At 38.8% G+C, this 21511-nt stretch overlaps 1 long non-coding RNA gene across 2 annotated transcripts in view; it reads right to left on the bottom strand.

Annotated features, from left to right (window-relative positions):
* The window catches only part of LOC122238447, a 53843-nt gene that overhangs the window by 27769 nt on the left and 4563 nt on the right, over nt 1-21511 (bottom strand). Inside the window, exons 1-2 of one of the 2 annotated variants that reach the window (XR_006217365.1) lie at nt 2202-2270; nt 731-864 (exon numbers count right to left, since the gene is read on the bottom strand). This is a non-coding gene — a long non-coding RNA (uncharacterized LOC122238447). Of the gene's footprint in view, nt 1-730; nt 865-2201; nt 2271-21511 lie in introns of those variants that run through there. The other variant, XR_006217364.1, reaches the window with a different exon arrangement.

The following is a 21511-nucleotide window of genomic DNA, read 5'->3' as shown; positions in this document are numbered from 1 at the left end:
CATTTTCTTTGGTCCCAGGACTTTCTTTTTGGAAGGGACATATTTACCTTTGATTTTTCTGTTTTACTCCTCTATTTGCTCAGGGGGTGGGGTGTATCTCAGTCTCTTTCATATCCTCCTCATTTTCCTGTCTCTCAGATGCATCATCTTTGATCTTTCTACCTCAGTTATTTTTGTAGTTTTTTTTTTTGTAATTTGTAGTTTGCACCAGCATTTTTGTAGCTTGGAATCGTCTTCCTCTGCGTGCTTCCTGTCCATACCTGTCGGGCTAAAGGCTTCTGCCTTCTCCAGGTTCTGGCTGTAACTAGATAGATCATGATGACCTTGCTGACTGTGTTTCCTTCCTGGCCTCACAAGGTACAACTGTGCACCTAAACAAATTAAAAGCAGACAAACAGTGCTTTCCAGACCTTGTGTCTGTATTTGCATTTTGATTCAGGTTTGCTATTTTTCTCTACCACATCCCCTAAATTTATAATGATGTTCAAGTTGGAAAGTCTTCTGTTTTATAAAACTTTGTGGGGAGATAGGAAAAACGGTAATTTACAGCATCATTCGATGAATTAGTACTACAGTCGGTATAGATTCTTAGCATCAATTTTACCAATTGTCTAGAAAAAGAAATATTTAAGGGTTCATTTTTCAGTGTTTTCTTTTTTGTGTGTGGAGAGTTAGAGAGTATTATAAAGTGTCTCTTATATAAGCACTATCAGAATATAAAATAACTCACTTTGCAAAATGGTGGCATGTTTCATTTATTCTTCCTGGGTGATTGTTCGTCCGTGAAGAGTGTTGTAAGGAGAAGTTCTGTACAAGGCAGTCTGGAGCAAGAGCCTGCCGTGCAAGGCTCAGGTTACTTCACATCTGTTTCAAAATAAAACCATCAGTCATAAGGCTGTGGTCTGCCTTATCAAAATGCTTTCTAACTTCTGTGAACGGTGACTTTCTCGATGTGACATTTTAAGGAGACTTATAGTTATTTGGAAATTCGCTGTAATGAATGAGCTGTATAGAAACCATTTCTGGCTTCTAGAAAAGAAAATAAAAATATAGCAAAAAAACCCCACTTTAATCCACATTCAGATCTAGCTATTCTTTTCTGGATGTTTCTATTTATTTTACTAGCATATGTTAAACAAATATTTATTCAGTGGCTATGATGATCAGACACTGTGCTAGAAGCCAGAAATAAATAAGACAAATAGCCTCTTGATGGTAAAGTCACAGGATTTATGTTTTTTGTATATTTTCCTGGAGTCTTGGTGGTACCAGCTCAGCATTTGATTTTTTTAAAACTGCTTTTCATTGCTCTACATGCCAGCTACCAGTAATCAAATGACTTGTGATGTGACTTGGGGATTATTTATAATTTTCCTGGCCAGACGACAAAGAACATGAAAAACATATCCCCCCGAAAACTCATCCATCCTATGCTACTTGAATAAACTGGTCTTCCATATTTAGGCTAAAGGAAAAAAAAAACATGAAACCTAAAGTTTTTAACCTAAATTGTTTTGGTATGCTACATGAACAACATCCTATAACTTTGGGGAAGGACCTTATTCTCTTGTGAGTTACTTCAGTGATATGAAAGACTGATACATGTAAGCTAAGCTTTATGCGCAGAAAAAATAAGTTGAGACCACATCCTCACATCCACTTTGCACCCCAGTCATCCAATTAGGCTCCCTCCATCTAAATGTCAGCTTATTAGCCAGCCAGCCAGCTGGTCTAAATGGTTTCAAGAAATAATTGAGAATAGCTTCAACTCCACTTGTGGTGTGGACTTTTATGCCATATAATAAAAAATGCAGTCTAACATCTACTGGGTTAGATTTACTTACAGATGTAAATCAAATATCATCTGGTAAAAGAGGAAGCTTTCATACTTTTAAAAGAAACCTTGAAGATTCAGACTCTACCCCATTCTAAGGTCTTTTAAAGCATTTGGAGAAAATAGGCATTTCTAAGCAAAGGGTCTCATGGGTTCTTTTTCGTAAGTTTTGCACAGATCTTTTCTATTTCAATAACTTCTTTACATATAACACCATACTTTTATATTGCACATTATATTTTGTCAACGTACTTTGACATATCATCTATCATGCTTTTCATGGTAACCTCAAGGAGACAGGTTGATGTTCCCCCAAATTTGCATGACAAGTAATTTATTAATAGAGTAAGGATCGGAGCTCCTGTACCTTGGCTCCGAATTTGAGGTCCCTGAAGTAACGTTATGCAGGCTTGTTCTTTATTTTGTTTTAATTCCATGCATTTCTTCTCGAAGGTCAAGATAACTAAAGGAAGAATGGATAGGCTTTGAGGAATATACTACTGAAACTCAGTAGTACATAAGATTTTCTTTCTCAATGTAACAAACCAAACTCCATAAGTACTTTAAAATAGCACAAAATATCAGTCAAGGCTTAAAAATAGCTGAGGAGAGAGATTCTGCTGGACTATAGAAATCACCTGGCTCAAAAAACTATATACGAGGTTCTCTCAAGAGTACCTGAGGTGACATCTTGAAACTTCTGAAGAAGGCAAAGGTAAGTTTGATCAATTCTTTTTCAGCCTGTTTTATTGAAAATTACTCTAGAGTATTCATGCACTATTTCCTGCTGTTGCTCCCCTGGGAGGGGAACATTCCTCCACAGTGGAGAACTAGTGTATGTTTATGTGGGGGTCTGGGGATGATGCTGGCAGAGCTCGAGGGAGAGGGAGAGTTACACTTGTGACTGGTCAACATCCGATATCACACGAGGGGTCCCAACTTACACTCTCTGGTTTCCTCCTCTCACTCTTTTCCTCCTCTTCTTTTATGCCTTTCTCTAAGGAGTGTTCATTTGGGCTTCGTGATGTGAGAAGAAGAGTGAAAAGGGCCCAAGGATTCAGTAGTTTCGGAAAGTCATCGGAGTAGCTCTAAGATTTGGTGAAAATGGATGCAAGAGGAAAAGGAGATTCAAGAATTAAGGATTACTGGGAGTTGGCAGATGAGTTTGAAAAGATGCAGCCTGGTTGTACCATCTTGTTCCCACCTTGTTCCAACACCCAGCCATCCACCTGTCCTGAGCAGACCTGCACCTGGGGTGGGGTAGGCAGGTGTCAGGGTGTCAGGGGGACTCTAGGCTCCATGGATGGCTGGACAGGAAGTGCAGAGGACTCTGTCTTCCTTGCACTGGACCAGAGTTTGGGGTCCAGCACTGGAGGGTGTTGGGGTGAAGGAATGAAAAGGATTCTGGGAACATGCCAATTCAGAAATCTGTAGGTCCTTGGGAAGATCAATATCAACCCGCTTCAGTGAGCCTGCTCTCAAGTACAGTTCCTGGTACTCAAGGAACCGAAAAGCACCTGAACAGGTGGCCAGATGCCTCTCTACTTCTGATGCTGGAAGGGCAGACAGAGACTAGGAAGTAGAGAGAGGCTTTTCTCTGCTTCCAGGGAATGAAAAATGGAGAGATCAGCTGGGGTTAGGGGTACCAAAAGCCGTGGTGGAGAAGCAAGGTCTTCAGCCTTCTCCACCCATCCCACAACTGCCCCTCCCTGTCATCATCAGTTTCTTTCTATCTCTGCACTGCATTTCTGGACCTAGATCTACCCAAGAGAAGAGAGTGGGGCAGGCAGTTGGAGTGTAATGTTTCACACTCACAATCACATTTGACCGAGTCTTCAACCTAGGTGGTGGGTTTGCTTGTTCCAGATTTATGTATATGGAAGTAGACTCAAGGAAGTTGGGAAACCTGCTATTACCATAAAATGCATCTCCCCAACCCCCTGTAAGTTGATTTACCCATACGTGTGGGGTTGGCTGGAGGGCAAATGGGATTCGGTTGCAAGTCAGAGAAGAGAGGTGAGCTGGGACATTCTGAATCTTGTAGTCAGAGGGAGGGGAAGGGGGATTTGTATGTATTTTGTACGTAGGTATTTCAGAGTTTGCCCATGTTTGTTATCTCCCTCCACTAAACTGTAAGCATCTTGAGGAGTTGTCTTTCTCTCACCATCCAGCACACTCTATAACTGTGGAAGAATAAATGTTGAACTTGAGAACTGCCCACGAATCTATTATGACAGTGTTATTGGCACACATGGAAAACGCTACTGAGAAGGTGGCAGGTATTAAGATTCTCAATTGCTGCCCCTGTGTAAGCTGTGTGGTTGTTGTTTTTTTGAGGTAGAATAGGCAGGAAATGCTTCTTCATGGGGGGACAGGGGGAGGGGTGGTGATGGTACTTAGTGCCTCATTTAAAAATTGGCCCTTATTCAAAATTTATTCATCTGAGTTATACTATGAGATTTAATGAAATGTTTTCGAGATGAATCAGGTAGAGACGATGTCACCAAGATGATCAATCATTGACCTTTTAATATTAAATTAGAATAAATTCAAACTAACACTAGAAGAATGCTACTCCTGCTCCTTCCAATGTTCATTCGATAAAGGAGAAAGAAAAGGAATTATATCCGTCTCACAGCGACTTGGGGCTAGACTTCCATAAATCTCCAAGAGTATTAGGGTCAATGTTACTGGTGGAGCAAATATTGAGAACTATAGATTCTTGTCACTTCTCTGGTCCTCGTGACGCTGTGCTTTGCAATTTTCATAATCTTGTTCATGCACTTGTTATGTTTCCTGTTACACAGTAAGCAGCCAGAGATACTTGTGTGTTTTGCTCTGTACTTCACAGTTCTTGCGTGTGTTTGGTGCCCAATATGGTCACAACGCGACCACCAAAATCAGGACATTAACAAGGATGCACTTCTGCCTTCTGATCTTCAGACTCCATTTGAGTTTTGCCAGTTGTCCCGATAATGTCCTTTATAGCAAAAATACAGGATACAGGAGGGCATTTGCAGTGTGACATCTGCCAACCTTATTTAATGACTGCCTTCTCAATTTCTATTCTACGTGAAAACTAAACACTCTACACAAAATGAATTACAGCTTCTAACCAGGTGTCGGTCTTCATACAGAAGGTGTATACAATATGTTCAACCAGGCACACCCTTAGAAATCAGCCCTGCTTATGTTTGCAATGAACAAACAGGGTTGAGTCACCACGCATTAAGAAGAATTTCAGTAATATAGTTCAAACAATCTTCAGGATGTTCTTTTCTCAGGAAGCTCCAGTTTTGAGGCTCGGAGTCTGCTCATTGTAATATCACATTTCTGACTGGAAAAAACTTCATCAGTCTTAAGAATAGATTGTTCCCGTAGGGGGCCAAGCATCTGTGCACTGGTTCTTCGGGGCAAGTACCGCCTGCATAAGGCATGAGAGCTAGTGATGGCACAAAGGCCCTGGGGTCTGTCCTTCACCTTGCCCTTTCCCTCTGCTCCATCATCCGAGGGGGCTGGTGGCCTTGTCACTAGGGAATACTGACTGGTGTGAAGATGTCTGCCTGTGTGTAAAAGCTGAATACAGGCTGTCCCAGGGTGAGGGGAGTTGCCAGAGGCATAAGGGAGTGCCACCCCAGTGGAAGGGGGGGCACTCACGGCAACATGAAATTTGGATGGACTATGGGGCAGGGTGACGGTTTATATGAATCTCTGCTTCAGAGAATTGAAGATGACAGAATAGAAGACAACTTAACTTTCCATTTTGGTTCTGAAATACTAACAATAGCATCTGGTCAGACAGATTAAGGCTCAGTTTTAAAATTATTCAACCAAATTTCTTTTTGAGCTGTCTTGCTAAGGGGGAACACAAAACCTTTGGTGGCAATATACGTTTTCTTCGTTGGATTAGGTTACAACTGCTCCTTTTTTGAGCACCACTGTTATGTTGGGAGCTGTTCTCGATGCTGGGCTTCCAGGGATGAAAATAGTTCTCGTGCTTAAGAGTTACAGAGCTTGTCAGGCGCCAAGGAGATAGGATAATAACTAGTGTAGCAACACGGGATATTCAAGTGTCAGGAGTGGCCAGGAGATGGGCTTTATAGTTTACAAACAGCTGTATTTCTCCTTTTTATATTTTCAGATCAGTTTTTTTTGTTAGCTTTATTAATTTATCAACTTTATAGAGTACACTTACACTTATTTTTACTCTTAAAACCTAGTGTTTTCTGAATTTGGAGGGAGGCATACTCACTTAAATCCTTAGAAAGGGTAGCTCTTCTCTCTCTAATGTATGCCCATTCTTGCCTGTGTCATGAAAAGGACCCCGGATAGTGTTCCCAGAGGATTGTGGGGAGATGCCTGGGAGAAATGAGAATGGGACCAGTGACAGGCATTTCACATCTCTGGGAAACTGCAATCATACCTGTTCCCACAGGCCACAGGCTGTGTAGCCACAGGTACCTGGGGGATGGTGCGTAAAATAAACAGTGAAATCTCAGGAGAGGGAAGGTAAGGAATGGGTGGAGTGGGGGTGCTTATCTAGAAGAAAATTAGGTGCTGTTACACTATTATCCCAAGAAGGAAGAATAGAGAGCAAATTTTAGAGCTAGACTCCTTGAGTTCAAACCTTGTGTTCTTATTATTAGATCTTGTGATTATTAGATCTTGTGATCTCTCCGAACCTCATTTTCCTGATAGGCAAAATATGGTTAGAAGGTTAAATATGTACAATCTAGCAATTGCAGAATTAGGCATTTACCCAAAGAATACAAAAATACAGATTTGATAGGTTACATGTACCCCAATGTTTTAGCAGCATTATCAACAATAACTAAACTGCGGAGAGAGCTCAGATGTCCATGGACTGATGAATGTATATAGAAGATGTGGTATATATACACAATGGAATAACACTCAGCCATCAAAAAGAATGAAATCTTGCTATTTGCAATGATGTGGATAGAGCTAGAATGTATTAAGCTAAGTGAAATAAATCAATCAGAAAAAAGACAAATACCATATGATTTCACTCATATGTGGAATTTAAGAAACAAAAGAGATGAACTTATGGGAAGAGAGGAAGAGAAGAGAGGGAAACAAACCACAAGAGATGGTTAACGATAAAAACAAACTGAGAGCTGAAGGAGGGAGGTGGGGGGGGATGGGCTAGATAGGCAATGAGTTTTAAGGAGGGCATTTGATGTGATGAGCACTGGATATTGTATGTAAGTGAGGAATCACTGAATTCTACTCCTGAAACCAGTATTGCACTATATGCTAACTAACGAGAATTTAAATAAATTTAAAAAAAGGAAGGATAAGCATGTGAAGCTCTTGGCTCAATGTCTGTGTGCTAGCTGAAGAGGAGGCCAGATGATAATGACAGTGTGGTCCCAAGCATTATGTGAAGGCTTCACGACGTGGATGATCTCGTGGTTTTTGATCTCCCGAGATGTAGAGAAGAGGAGAGATGATTACAACAGCATAAAAGAAATGCTGTTTTAAGGGAAGTGAAGAGTGTTTTGAGAGCTCACCGGATATATCTAAAACCCAGATCTGGGAGGTAAGGTAAGAGTTCTCTGAGGAAGGAATATCTCATCAGAAACTTTAATTCGCGATGAATAGATGCAGTCCAAGCAACGGAGAAGGGGCTAGGGTGGGAGAGAACAGAAGAGCATATGGCAAGGCACAGAGGAGCCCAGAGCACAGTGATCTCAAAGGACTAGGAGACATTCTGGAACGAGGGAATAGGCAAGTGCAAGGTGGGGAGTTACAAGGGATGAATCTGCAGTATGTGGGAGAAAGGACTGTTGTTCAAGGTACAGATTTTTTGCTACGTTCTAGCCGGCTTGGGGAGCCCTTGTGAAGTTTTAAGCCCAAAAGAACAAAATTTGCCATTTCAAAAGCTTTCCCTGAAAGCCATGTGAACTTCTTGAAGGGAGAGAGTAGGAGTGGAAGACCAGTTGGATTGTTGCAGTAATCCAAGGGAGAGACGATGGTGGCTGGAGCACGGGAGTGATCCATCACCACTGTGGAAAAGTATACAAATGCATGACATGGGCGCCTGGGAGGCTCAGTTGGTTAAGCATCCAACTCTTGGTTTTAGCTCGGGTCATGATCTCACAGCTCATGGGATTGAGCCCATGTGGGTATAGCGCAGAGACTGCTTGAAATTCTTTCTCTCTGCCCCTCCCCCACTCATGTATTCTCTCTCTCCCTCTCTCCTTCTCTCCCAAAATAGATAAACATTTAAAAAATAAAAAAAATAATAATGAAAGGTAGAGTAAATAACATTGCACAGTAGATTGTATGTGTGGAGAAAAGGAGAGTTCAGAATGAAACCCAAGATTCTGGGGCTTCGACAATAGAGCATGTAGCTTTATCTAACCATTAAAATGCTGTTGGCTACAAATAGTGGGAAACCTTGGGTCAGAGATTTAAACCAGTGGTTCTCAAAGTGCATTCCTTGGATAAGCAGTATTAGCATCACATGGGAACATGTCCAAGATGCACATTGGCAGGTCTTACTCTAGATCTATTTAATCAAAACCTTGCAGTGGGGTGGCATTTGAGTAGTGTCTATTTTAGAAGCCAGGTGATTGTGGTCAATGCTGTTTGAGAACCGCTGATCTGAACCATCTTTCAGGAGAAAAGCAGCCTGAGGAATGGAATGATAATTCTGTTTCTCTGACACTTTTTTAAAAAGTTTATTTATTTTGAGAGAGACAGAGAGAGAGCATGAGTGGGGGTAGGGCAGAAAGAGAGGGAGAGAGAGAAAGCCAAGCAGGCTCCACACTGCCAGCATAGAGCCCCATGCAGGGCTTGAACTCACGAACTGTGAGATCATGATCTGAGCAGAAATCAAGAATCGACCACTTTACTGACTGAGCCACCCAAGTGCCCCTTTCTGACTTTTTTTAAAACATTCTATCTTCTATCATATCGTGTGTTTGTTCTCAGGCAAGCTCCTGCTGGAAATATGAGATGCCTGTAACAGTTTCAAGAGTTAATCCAAGGCCAACAATATTCAAGGGCACCAAAGGTGCCAGTTTCTTTCTATGTCTTTTATTAAGAGTGAGACACCTTCCCAGAAGCCCCCCAATGTACTTCACCTCATGTCTCATTGGAGGCCAGAATTTGATCACACATCCACCCAAACCACTATTGGCAAGGGAAATGATTCTACTGTTAGTTTAATGTACTCTCAACCAACTAGGACATGCCAGGGCTAGGGCTCAGGGATCCCTTGGAGGATGGTGGAAATCCAAACAAAACTGGGTTCTATGAGGAAGGAGAAAAGGGCAAGGATGGATTTTGGATAGGCATTCTACTATGTCTGCCACTGCTTTGGCACCCGTCACTGGAATATGGAATACAAGAGGAGAAGCAGAAATAATGGGAATAATAATGAATTCAATTTTCGATGGATTACATGGACTATAGGATTACATCCTGTCAGACATGTAAATGGACACATTCAGAAGGCAATTGGATATGGAGATGAGAAGCTCTGCAGAAAATTCTTGGCCAAAAAGTATTTGAGAATCATAAATTTAGAGCTAGTAGCTGTAGCAAAGGGAGTGGATGAAATCACCCAAGAAGAGTATATATGGAGAAAAGAGGAGAGCCACTAGGAGATCTGTGAGCAAAATAAGCATTTGAGGAATAGAAACATGAGCTAAATCTGAGGAGGTTGAGAAGCACGGCCCAGTGAAGCAGAAGAAAAACCAAGAAGGTGTAGTACTAAGAAAGCCAAGGAAACAGTGTTTTATAAGCCATGAGTGGCCAGCTGCTTCAAGTGCTACAGAAACTTCCAGTAAAATAAAGTTTGTAAAGTGTACATCGTTTTTGTGGAACAGTTGGGATAGAATCCCTATTTCAGTGACTAGATAATGAAAAATGGAGACAGCAAGACAGACAACCTTCTATAGATGTAAGACTGGACAATTCCTTTTTTAAAATAAGAAATGAGGAGGAACTTTCAAAATTATACTTATATAGGACAGAAGCATGGTAAAGTTGAACAATTTCAGGATGCCTTGGTGGCTCAGTTGGTTAAGTGTCCAACTCTTGATTTTGGCTCAGGTCATAATCTCGTGGTTCGTGAGTTTGAGGTCCACATTGGGAGGATTCTCTCTCCCTTGCTCTCTGTCTCTCTGCCCCTACCCCACTCTCTTTCTCAATAAATAAATAAACTTTAAAGTTGAACAATTTCTTTCAACTGGGGAAGGCTTTATGGTTTCAAAACCGTTGGGATGAATTGCTTCAGCAGAGGAAAAGGCCAGGGCATTTGTTGCCTAGCAGAAAGCCGGAGTGGAATGGAACGAGGAGAGGAGTCCATGAGTGAAAGAAGAGAGAAGAGGAAAGGAGAGGGTGATACAGACATTTAGAAATCTAGCAGCGTATCATCTAAATGAAAAGACAAGGTTAGAGCACATAAAACTAATAGTGGACAATAGCATGTTTGTTTTGTGTAGAAGTTTACTGTTAATTGCAAGAGGAAGTCAGATAAATGAGAAATTAAGGATTAACCCAGAGCTTGAGAGAGAGAATCAGCGTATTAAAGCCATGCGGTGTCATCTAAAGGATGAAGGTAGTCCTCTAAGTATAATCGAAGGTTTTGTGAGGACTCTGTAGGGAGGGTTTGGCCCGATACACGCTGCTAAATTGCCCTCTATAATGATGCACAATCATTAACTAAATGTCTTTGTTGTCTGTGCCCCAACAAGTACCACATTAAAGTGGCCTTTCAGACACTGGATGACCCAACTGAAAGACCACTTAGTCTATGTCATTTTAAGACATACTTTGTTATTTAATTTAGAATTCTGTGTCTCCCAGAATAGTTCTGTTTATGTCGTCTACCCCATCGATTGTTCTGAGGGCAAACAAGAGAAATGGGGTTTGAAAAACCTCATCACAGTCAGAGAAGACTGAATTTCAAAAGAAAACTCCTTGATAGATGAAAGCAAATGCAGAGATATCGATACAATAATTGGGAAGTCAACTGTGTTTTCACAGAAAGCATTTTCTGAGTTTTGCTTTTGTCTTAAGTGCAGTAGATAGTCACATTTAGGTGCCTTGGTGTTTTTCCATTGTGAACTCATTCTTCGTGTGGTAGAGATTTGGCTTTTTGTCGTGTCAGCAAATAAAAGTACAGCCACAAAAATATGTTTCCTCTTCGCTTCTTCTTGCATCATCAATCATGCCTGACGAGAGTTTAAGTGCAAAGTGACTTTAAAATTCTTACACAGCTTGTTCCCAACAAGAGTCTTTGCTTTCATTGTGCTGAGTTCACTTTACAAGTAGAACTTACTCTTAATTCATTAGCTGCATCTTATAATTTGTTGTCCTAATTTAAAACATTGTGATTGATTCTTTTAGATCCTGGAGCTGTCATTGAAGAGTGTTTGTCTTCAGTAGTAACTCAAGCACATACCACCTGTATACATGCACTTAAACTTAACCGTTCTTCATATTTACAGAAGATCTTCTTTTGTTGTCACCTGCAGTCATATTTCATAGTTTACATGTTGAGAAGCCTGATTTGTTACAGTATACTCTATTTGTTTGCCGGTTTGTGTATCTATTTCACTTAGTTATTTTATTTAATTCAGTTTTTTCCTTCTCTTAGTATTGCAGATTGAGTTGTCACAAAATTACTGACCCATACCAGTGAACTTACTGTCCCATATCAATTCAATTTTGGTATGCTTAATTTACTGCTAACAGTTATGTGTAGTGAACATGGCGTCCAAAACTGTCTCTCCCCATAAAAGCTACAACAACAAAAAAGTAGCAAAATAGTCGGAATCAACTTTTTCAGATCCCTGGGATTTAGCCAAAGGCTTGTAGCAACCCAGGAATCATTTACTTAAGAAAAACTGCCAAACGCTGGTAAAAACACCAATTCCAATTTTCGCTCTCCAGCTCAGCCCTTGCCTTGAAAAAATAAAAAAAAAAAGAGCCCATTTTCCCAACACTGAAGGGGGGCAGAACAGAACTGCAGTTTTCCAAAGCTTCAACCCCAAAGAATTGATATTATTTGCTCTGTTAGGTGGTTCCTTGGAAGACCCAACTCCAAAAGCTTGCCTTTATTTGACCTGACTCAATCTTTCCGGATGCTAAAAGCTTCTCCCCAGAGGGCATTTATGAAAAACATTTCCAGGCAAATGTTTTCAAATTACCAAGCCTGAGGTGATGATTAACAATTGGCACAAACAATGGCCTGAGTAAAAAGCTTAAAAGGAAAAGCTGAGGAGTGAGGTGTTTATACAGGCTTTGGAAAGTTGTGACATATTCCTGGGAATCTGGAATTTCATTTACAAGTGTGGTGCTGTGTGGATACTCAAGAAGGGCCTGAGAAGGCCCTAGGGTCTCACCTCTGGCTTACCTTAAAACTCTGCACAACCAGGAAGAGGAAGAAAAGGCAGAGTCATAAACTGAGTGTTGGAAGTGTGCTTCAACGTGTACACAAATCTCAATAAACACTAGGATATTTATTGGTTTTGATGTTGGAGAAATTTTTGTCTAATCACTAGGTTATCTCTAGACTAACTTAGTGGAGTTTTCACATGACAAAAAATAGAGATTTTACAGAATTCGTTCAGAATTGTCACTAAACAAACAGCTCCAACTGGTGTTATTAGGCTAACGTATTATTAACATCAATCTCTCACATACTCTCCACCTCTCTCCCCCAAAAAAGAAGAGGAGAAAATACTTCTGACTCATTCTATGAGGCCAGTATTATTACCCTGATATCAAAACCAGACAAAGACATCACAGAAAAGTGAAGTACAGACTAATACCCCTTATGAATATAGAAGACAACACTTTCAACAGAATACTAGCAAATCAAATGTAAAATATATACAAAGAGTCCACATGTCCATGTGAGATTTATACCAAGAATGCAAGTGTTTCAACATATGAAAATCATTCAATATAATATACCATATTAGGAGAATAAAACAATGATTTATCTCAACAGACAAAAAAACAGAACAAAACAAACATTTGACAGAATCCTATATGATTTCAGAATAAAAGAAACCTTAGAAATTAAAGGGAGCTTTCTGGACCTAATTCAGGGTATCTACAAAAAACATACAGCTAAAATCGTAGTCAATATGAAAGACTGAATGCTTTCTTTCTAAGATCAAGAAGAATACAAGAATGTCCTACTCTCACCATTTCTATTCACCTTTGTATTGAAGATTTGAGCCAGGGCAGTTAGACAAGAAAGAGAAATAAAAGACATCCATATCGGAAAAGAAGAAGTAAAAGTGTCTCTATATTTGCAGGCATATAAAAGAACACTAAGGATACACACACACACACACACACACACACACACACACCAGAGTGTTAGCGTTAATAAAAGAGTTCAGCAAAGTTGTTTGATACAAGATCAATATATAAAATTCAATATTATTTTTTATATACCAGCAGTGAAAAATCCTAAAATGAAATTAAGAAAACAATTTCATTTACAATTGCATCAGAAAGAATAACATACTTAGGAATAAATTTATCCAAAGAAGTACAAGTCTTGTACCCTGAAAATCACAAAACGATTGAAAGAAATTAAAGAAGACCTAAACAAATGGAAAGACATCATGTTGAAGGGTCAGAAGACTTAATGTTGTTAAAATTCCAACTCTTTTCTGCAATTATGTACAAACTAAGGATTTGGTATTACTAAAATTCACATGGAAATGCAAGGGACCCAGAATAGTCAAAACAAACTTGAAAAAGTAACGCAAAGTTGGATGACTCACACTTTCAGATTTCAAAACTTACTACAGTAATCAAGTCAGGATGGTACTGGCATAAAGATAGACATATAGATCACATAATATTCAACCCAAGAGTCCAGAAATAAACCAAGACATCTATGGTCAACTAACTTTTGACAAGGGAGCCGTGACAATTCAATGAGGAAAGAATAGTGTTTTTAGCAAATGACATTGGTACATCTGCATATTCATATACAAAAGAGTGAAGTGGGACCCTGCCTCTACCATCTACAATGTTAGCTCAAAATGCATTAAACCTATACATAACAACTAAAATGACAGAAGTCTTAGATAGAAAACAGGAGTAAATATCTGTGACCTTGGTTTAAACAATTGTTTGTAAAATATGACCCCAAAAGCACGAGCAACACAAGAAAGAAATAGACAAACGTACTTCATCAAAATGAAGTACACAAAAATTTGTGTTTCAAATGATATTATCAAAAAAGTGAAAAAAAAGACCCACAAAATGGGATAAAATATTTGCACATTAAATATCTGATAAAGATCTTGTATCTAGAATATATAAAGAACACTTACAACTCAACAATAAAAAGACAAATATTCCAATTAAAATATAGGCAAGGATTTGAACAGATATTTCTTCAATGAAGATGAAAACTTAGCATATAGAAAGATGTTCAACCCATGAGTTATCAGTGGAATGCAAGTCAGAACCAAAATGAGATATTACTTTGCACCAACTGGGATGGCTATATAACATTTTTAATAAAGGAAAATAACAAGTTGTTGAGGATAAGAAGAAATTAGAACTCTCATACATCCCTGATTAAAATGTAAAATAGTTTGACGGGTCCTCAAAATGTTGAATATAGAGTTTCCATATGACCCAGAGCTTTCACTTCTAGGTGTATATACAAGAGAACTGAGACATACATTTATACACAAAGTTGTACTCAAATATTTATAGCAGTATTATTTATAATAGTCAAAAGAATGGAAACAACCTAAATGCTCATCAACTAATGAATGGATAAGCCAACTGTGGTATATCCATACAACATTATTTACCAATAAAAAGAAGTAAAGTACTGATAAATGCTACAATATGGATGAACTTGAACACTAGGCTAAATAGTGGAAGCCTGACATAAAAGGCCACAGGTGGTGTGTAATTGTGCTTAGGTGGAATGTCCAAAATGTGCAAATCCACTGTGACAGAGAGCAGTTTAGTGTTTGGCAGGGACTAGGGAAGAAGGAGAATGGGGAGTGACTATTGACAGGGACAGGGTTTCTTTTTGGCGTGACAAAAATATCCTGATATTTGGTAGCAGTGATGGTTGCACAACTCTGAATGTTCTAGAATCCATTGAATTGTACAACTTAAAAATAGTAAATTTTATGGCACATGCATTGTTTTGCCAACGATTTTTACTCTTTGACATTGAAGGTGGTTGAAATTAATGTTTAGATCATTTTAGAACTGGAATGGTATTTCCAATATTTTCAATACTCACATAATATTTAATTTGCTTTTTGCCATTTTTTAAAACTTAGTCTTGAGATTCACACTATAATTGTGCCTACTCAACTACAATTTTTAAAATTTGATCTGTATTTAAAATTTTTATTTTAATGTTTATTTTTGAGAGAGAGAGAGCGTGAGCAAGAGAGGGGCAGAGAGAGAGGGAAACACAGTCTGAAGAAGGCTTCAGGCTCTGAGCTGTCAGCACAGAGCCTGATGTAGGGCCAGGACTCAGGAACCGTGAGATCAGGACCTGGGCTGAAGTCAGACGCTTAATACTGAGCCACCCAGGGGCCCCTAATCGGTTATTTAAAAAATGTTTGTATAATTCCTTAGATGCTAATAACAAAGAATCAAAATTGTTTATATATTTTAAAATTTCTCTATATAGGAAACATGTATAGGATATAATTTGACTAAAATTAATTAAGCACGGGTTATAATATGGCCTTGGTTTTAGGAGTAACATCAACTTTTTTTCAATTATCACATCAAGTTCAATTATCAAATCAGCTTACTTTTGCTATATAAAAAACTATTCCAAAACTTAATGATTTAAATATTAAACTATTATTTCTCATGCTTCTGTGAGTGGGTGAATTGTTCTTTTGACTATAGATTATAATCTGTCTGGACTAGGGTAGAACTCATTCAAATATTTGGACCACAAGTGAGACAGCTAGCCATGTGGTCTCTCTGCCTGTGGACTCTCAGCCTCCAGCAGGCTAACCTGGGCTTCTTCACATGATGGAGGAAGAGTCCAGCAGCAAGAGAGGAAGCCACTGTATGAGCACCATGATGTCAGTTTTATGGGCCAGCCTGGTGTGACTATGGGCTTCCAGATATTTGGTTAAACATAATTCTGGGTGTGTCTGTGAGAGTGTTCTTGGATGAGACTAACATTTAGATCAGTAGACTAAGTAAAGCAGATTGCCCTCCCCAAAGTGGGTGGGCCTCATTCAATTTGTTGGATGCCTGAATAGAACAGGAAGCAGGTTAGGTGAGAATTTGTTCTCCCTGCCTATTTTCAAGCTAGGACATCAGTCTTCCACTCTTGGGCTGGAACTTAACACCATCAGCTCTCCTGGGACCCCAGCTTGCTGACTGAACATCATGAGACTTCTCTGCCTCCATAATCATGTGAATCAACTCCACACAATAAATCTTGCTTTAGATTATATCTTACATATAGATTACATGTTGTATATATATATAATCTACATATGTAGAAGGAAACAGAGCTGATAAGTTTTACGTATATAAGTAATATTATATAATATGTTAAGTTACAAATATATACCTATACATTGTTTTATATTAATATTCTAACATTAAAATATAGTATTTTAAATATAATATTAACACACATTATATATTAATATAATTATATATATTAATACATTTTATATAATATAAAAAAATATCAGTCTTGTTTGTCTGGAGAACCTTAATATAGGCATCTTTCATTCTGCTACTTGAATCACATTTGCTATTATTCCACTGGCCAAAGCAAGTCCCGTAGCCAGACCCAGAGTACTCACTGGAGGGAACTCCTCAAGGGCAGAGAAGCATATTGCCAGCCATTCTGTAAACAATTTACCAAAGTGGACATAGTTTTCCTTAATCTTCTCTAATGGTTCTATCTTCTTTGATCTTCAAAGCATTTTCAAACATAGTTGTCTAAAATATATTAAATCAAACTAGACTTACAAGTTTTTTTTTTTCTGGGTAATTAGAGGTGGACAAAGATGTGCTTAATTATGAAACGTATGTCACAATGCTCTGAGGAAAAACATGGCAAACTTGCATGTTTCTAGCACCTAGCTTGCTTATAGGTTTCAGACATAGAAATTCTATTACGCCCTACAGCAATGTATGTGGTGCCCTATCTGCATTTGAAACTGTTAACTACCATAACAGCAGCAACAGTAGCAGCAATAGCAATAACTATCATTAACCAAACGAGTAAGGTGTTTCAGGTACAAGTTTAAGTGTTTCAACTGAATTAGGTAACTCAATCCCTAAAACAACCCTATGAGCTTGATCTTATTATTCCCATTTTTGAGGCAAGGAGAAGGAGGCACAAAGAAGTTACGCCAGAAGAGTCAAGTGGAAAGGACTGAGTAGGCTTTTTCCTGAGAACGTAGTGAAAATAATCTCTAACATTTCAGTTTGTCCTAAAATGACCCCTTGAAGCACTGGTGTGGAAGGAAATACATACCCAGTGGATGATGTTAGTTTCACCCAGATCTCTGTCCCATCCTGAGGACTCCACGGTGCTTCTGTCTCACCATGGACCCTTCTCACCTACAGCTTCCTCTTTGCAATAATTTGTTTCCTGGAAAATGGGCTTGCGTGTCCTTAAATTCAGAAGACAAAGGTCTATTCCGTTTTAAGAAAAAAAAAACCTTTTGTTCAGGCTACAAGGTCAAATATAAGCTCCAACAGGTCAAAGCTGTCAGCAAGATAGGACACTCTACATGAGCGTACAAAGGAAGGCTGGCTGGCTCAAGAATAATGTCAGTAGTAATACCATCTAAACGTGGAAGAGTTTCATCAGCTTGAGGATGTGTCTTGTCACTGTATGTTTTCCCAGATAAATGGGCAAGTCTTTACCATATTTCTGCAATGAGACTAAAATGGGGGGGAAATGCCTTTACAGTGAGTCTCATTTGGCATTGCTTAAATGTTTGCCATTAGGAAAAGAATTGGGTCTTTCTCATCTTCACTCAGTCTTTTTCAAGTCATTTCTTGAACTTGAGAGTTTCAAACTTATAGTTTCATTTAAGAAAATCGAAACTAAATTTAGAAATAACCCACTAGAATGTGTTAGTTTACATATTAATTTATAAAATGTACTTTGATTTTGTTAGAATGAAATGAATGTAAAATAATTACGTACAGTGTTCCTTTCTAAAGAAAAGTATGTTCTTTATAAGGCTGTCACTAAAAATAAGTATTTTCAACGTGTTTTATTATTATGTCTAAGCCTTTCTAGTTTTAATAAAAGTTCTATTAAGATGGTCTTAATAATAAGTGTAGATAATTGCACACTATTATCATAGAAAAAATAATCAAAACACATTAATGAGATTGCATTAAAAGCATACACTGAAGAAAGTTCATTTCCATTACGTATCAATTCTAAAACGTCACTTCAGAAAAGATCAGAGTCAAATTTCATCTCTAACCGGACCACACACTTTCTCCAAATGTAAAACTCAGTGTTGTGTTTTAAAGGTCAGATGAGCTCGAGCCCCGCTTCGGGTGACCTTGTGTCCTGCTCTGTTCCAGGTGAGCATGAGCCCCACTGCGAGTGAGCCCCGCTTCTCTCTCTCTCTCTCTCTCTCTCTCTCTCTCTCTCTCTCTTTGTGCCTCTCTTTCTTGGCCCATAAATGGGATTCTCTCTTTCTCTCTGTCCCCTTTGCTCCCTTGCACCCTCTCTCTCTCTCAAAAAAAAAAAAAAAAGAAAAAAAAGAGTCACATATATTCAGGAGAATTAAAATAAGTAAACATTTTTCAAATATTTACATATTAGTTATGTGGTATAACATGGCATAGCTCATTTTTTTCCCTGGGAATAGCCATAGAAAGAGAACTGAAGAGACTAAAGTAAGTGCAGAATGACATTTAGAGAAGCAAATATAAGACTGCATTTATTAAATTCCACAAGCAATACGAAGAGTTGTGCTTCAGTTTGCATTACAGTAGGAGAGAAATAGGGGAAGCTTGGAGCTGAGACTCCAGCGGCAGCAATGGGCCAGGTGGACACATTGTTAAGAAGTCAAGGAAGACGTTGTAGAGAGGATGCAACAGATCTGTTGGGGGGGAGGGGCAGAAAGAGAGCAAAATGAAAGATACAGGGAAAAGGGGAAAGGAGAGAGAAAAAGGAGAGTGACCTGTAAACACAGAGGTAGGAAGAGAGGAAGATTAGATCAGGAGACAGAGGAAAAAAGATTGGGGAAAAAAAAATGCCTGCAAAGGTATGGAGGTAAGACCTAAATCCATAAATATCCATAATTTGGAAGGTATTATGCTGAGGGAAATAAGTCAGAGAAGGACAGATATAGATTTTCACTCATGTAGATCTTGAGAAACTTAACAGAAGAACATGGGGGAAGGGAAGGGGGAAAAAGAGTTACAGAGAGGGACCATAAGAGACTCTTAAATACAGAGAACAAATTGAGGGTTGATAGGAGAGTGGGGGGCAATGGGAAAATGGGTGATGGGCATTGAGGAGGGCACTTGTTGGGATGAGCACTGGGTGTTGTATGTAAGCGATGAATCACGGGAATCTACCCCAAAAAACCAAGAGCACATTTTACACACTGTATGTTAACCAATTTGACAATAAATTATATTTAAAAAATCCATAAATATCCATTTCAAGCTTACTCCCTGAGAAACCCAATCTCAGAACTGCATTATAAAAGAGTGGTCATGTATAATATGACTTCAGTGGGTCTCAATTTCAAATGCCATCTGATCAGAGTCTTTCTGTATTCAGACACCAGATTTGGATCACTTTGTATGTACAGGTTAATTTTAGATTAGGTCTGGTATGGTTGGGAAAGTGGAGGTGTTAAATTGCTTGGACTGCTCAGTCTGCCCCAGGGAAGACCCATTTCTGAGGTTTGACTATAAGATAATCTTACCCCTACAGAGACTGAAGATGACCAGTGATGAAGTAAGATTTACGAGGTCTCTGTGGAATAGAACAAGATACCTGAGGCCAGAGCCAATCCAGATTCTTTGGTTTGGTTATATACTCAAGCCAGCTTCCAGAATTGGAAGTGAGGCAAGACTTAAATAACTATGTTGTCTTCTATACCACATTGCTTTATGGTTCCAGGGGTGTCCAGCATCTGTCATGTGTGTAACCTTGTTTTTACATTTAAATCCAAATGGGCCAGCATCAAGATAAAAACCTTCTGCACAGCGAAGGAAACAATCAACAAAACCAAAAGGCAACCAACAGAATGGGAGGTGATATTTGCAAATGACATATTGGAAAAAGGGTTAGTATCCAAAATCTATAAAGAACTTATCAAACTCAACACCCAAAAAACAAATAATCCAGTGAAGAAATGGGCAGAAGACATGAATAGGCACTTCCAAAGGAGACATCCAGATGGCTAACAGACACATGAAAACATGCGCAACATCATTCCTGATCAGGGAAATACAAATCAAAATCACTATGAGATACTACCTCACACCTGTCAGAATGGCTAAAATTAACAGTTCGGGAAACAACAAATGTTGGCGAGGATGCAGAGAAAGGGGAACCCTTCTGCATTGTTGTTGGGAATGCAAGCTGGTGCAGCCACTCTGGAAAACAGTATGGAGTTTCCTCAAAAAATTAAAAATAGAACTACTCTATGACCCAGCAATTGCACTACTAGGTATTTATCCAAGGGGTATAGGTGTGCTGTTTCGAAGGGACACATGCACCCCAATGTTTATAGTAGCACTATTAACAATAGCCAAATTATTGAAAGAAACCAAGTATCCAACAACTTATGAATGGATAAAGAAGATGCGGTATATATATGCACACACACACGCACACACACACACAATGAAATACTACACAGCAATGAAAAAGAAAGAAATCTTGCCATTGCAGATACATGGATGGAACTAGAGGATATTATGCTAAGAGAAATAAGTTAGTCAGAGAAGGACAGATATCATATGATTTCACTCATATGTAGAATTTGAGAAATTCAACAGATAAACATAGGGGAAGTGAAGGAAAAATAAGATAAAAACAGAAAGGGTGGCAAACCGTAAGAGACTCTTAAATACAGAGAAAAAACTGAGGGTTGCTAGAGGAGAGATGGGTAGGGGAATGAGTGAAATGGGTGATGGTCACTGAAAAGGGCACCTGATGGGATAAGCAGTAGGGTGTTACATGTAAGAGATGAATCACTGGGTTCTTTCCTAAAGCCAAGACTACACTGTATGTTAACTAATGTGAATTTAAATAAATGAAAAAAATATATATCTCAATTTAAGTCCAGGTGATTTGATAAAATACACCTGGCTATGGTCACAAGTACTATAGTTGAAAGAGTTTGAGTATCATATTATAGTGTAACTTCTTCTTATTTTTTAACTGACTTTTAGATGCATAAAAATGCAGCCCAACACACACACACACACACACACACACACACACACGCACACACACCCATACACATGCTCACTCACACACTCAACATAGACCCCAAATCCAAATTTCAGGTGCATAAAGTTTTGTAAGGTTTATGAATTATGAAATATAGTAACGAATTGTAAGGTATATAAGTTGGCTGTGCTTGCTTTTTCCATTTCCTTTAGAACCCACACTCTGCAGTCAGGAGCACTGAGTCGATCACCAAGTTA

Source organism: Panthera tigris, chromosome B2 (assembly GCF_018350195.1).
Source record: "Panthera tigris isolate Pti1 chromosome B2, P.tigris_Pti1_mat1.1, whole genome shotgun sequence".
Taxonomy (NCBI): domain Eukaryota; kingdom Metazoa; phylum Chordata; class Mammalia; order Carnivora; family Felidae; genus Panthera; species Panthera tigris.
Note: the sequence above shows the minus strand (reverse complement) of the source record. Positions and strands in the feature narration are given on the sequence as shown.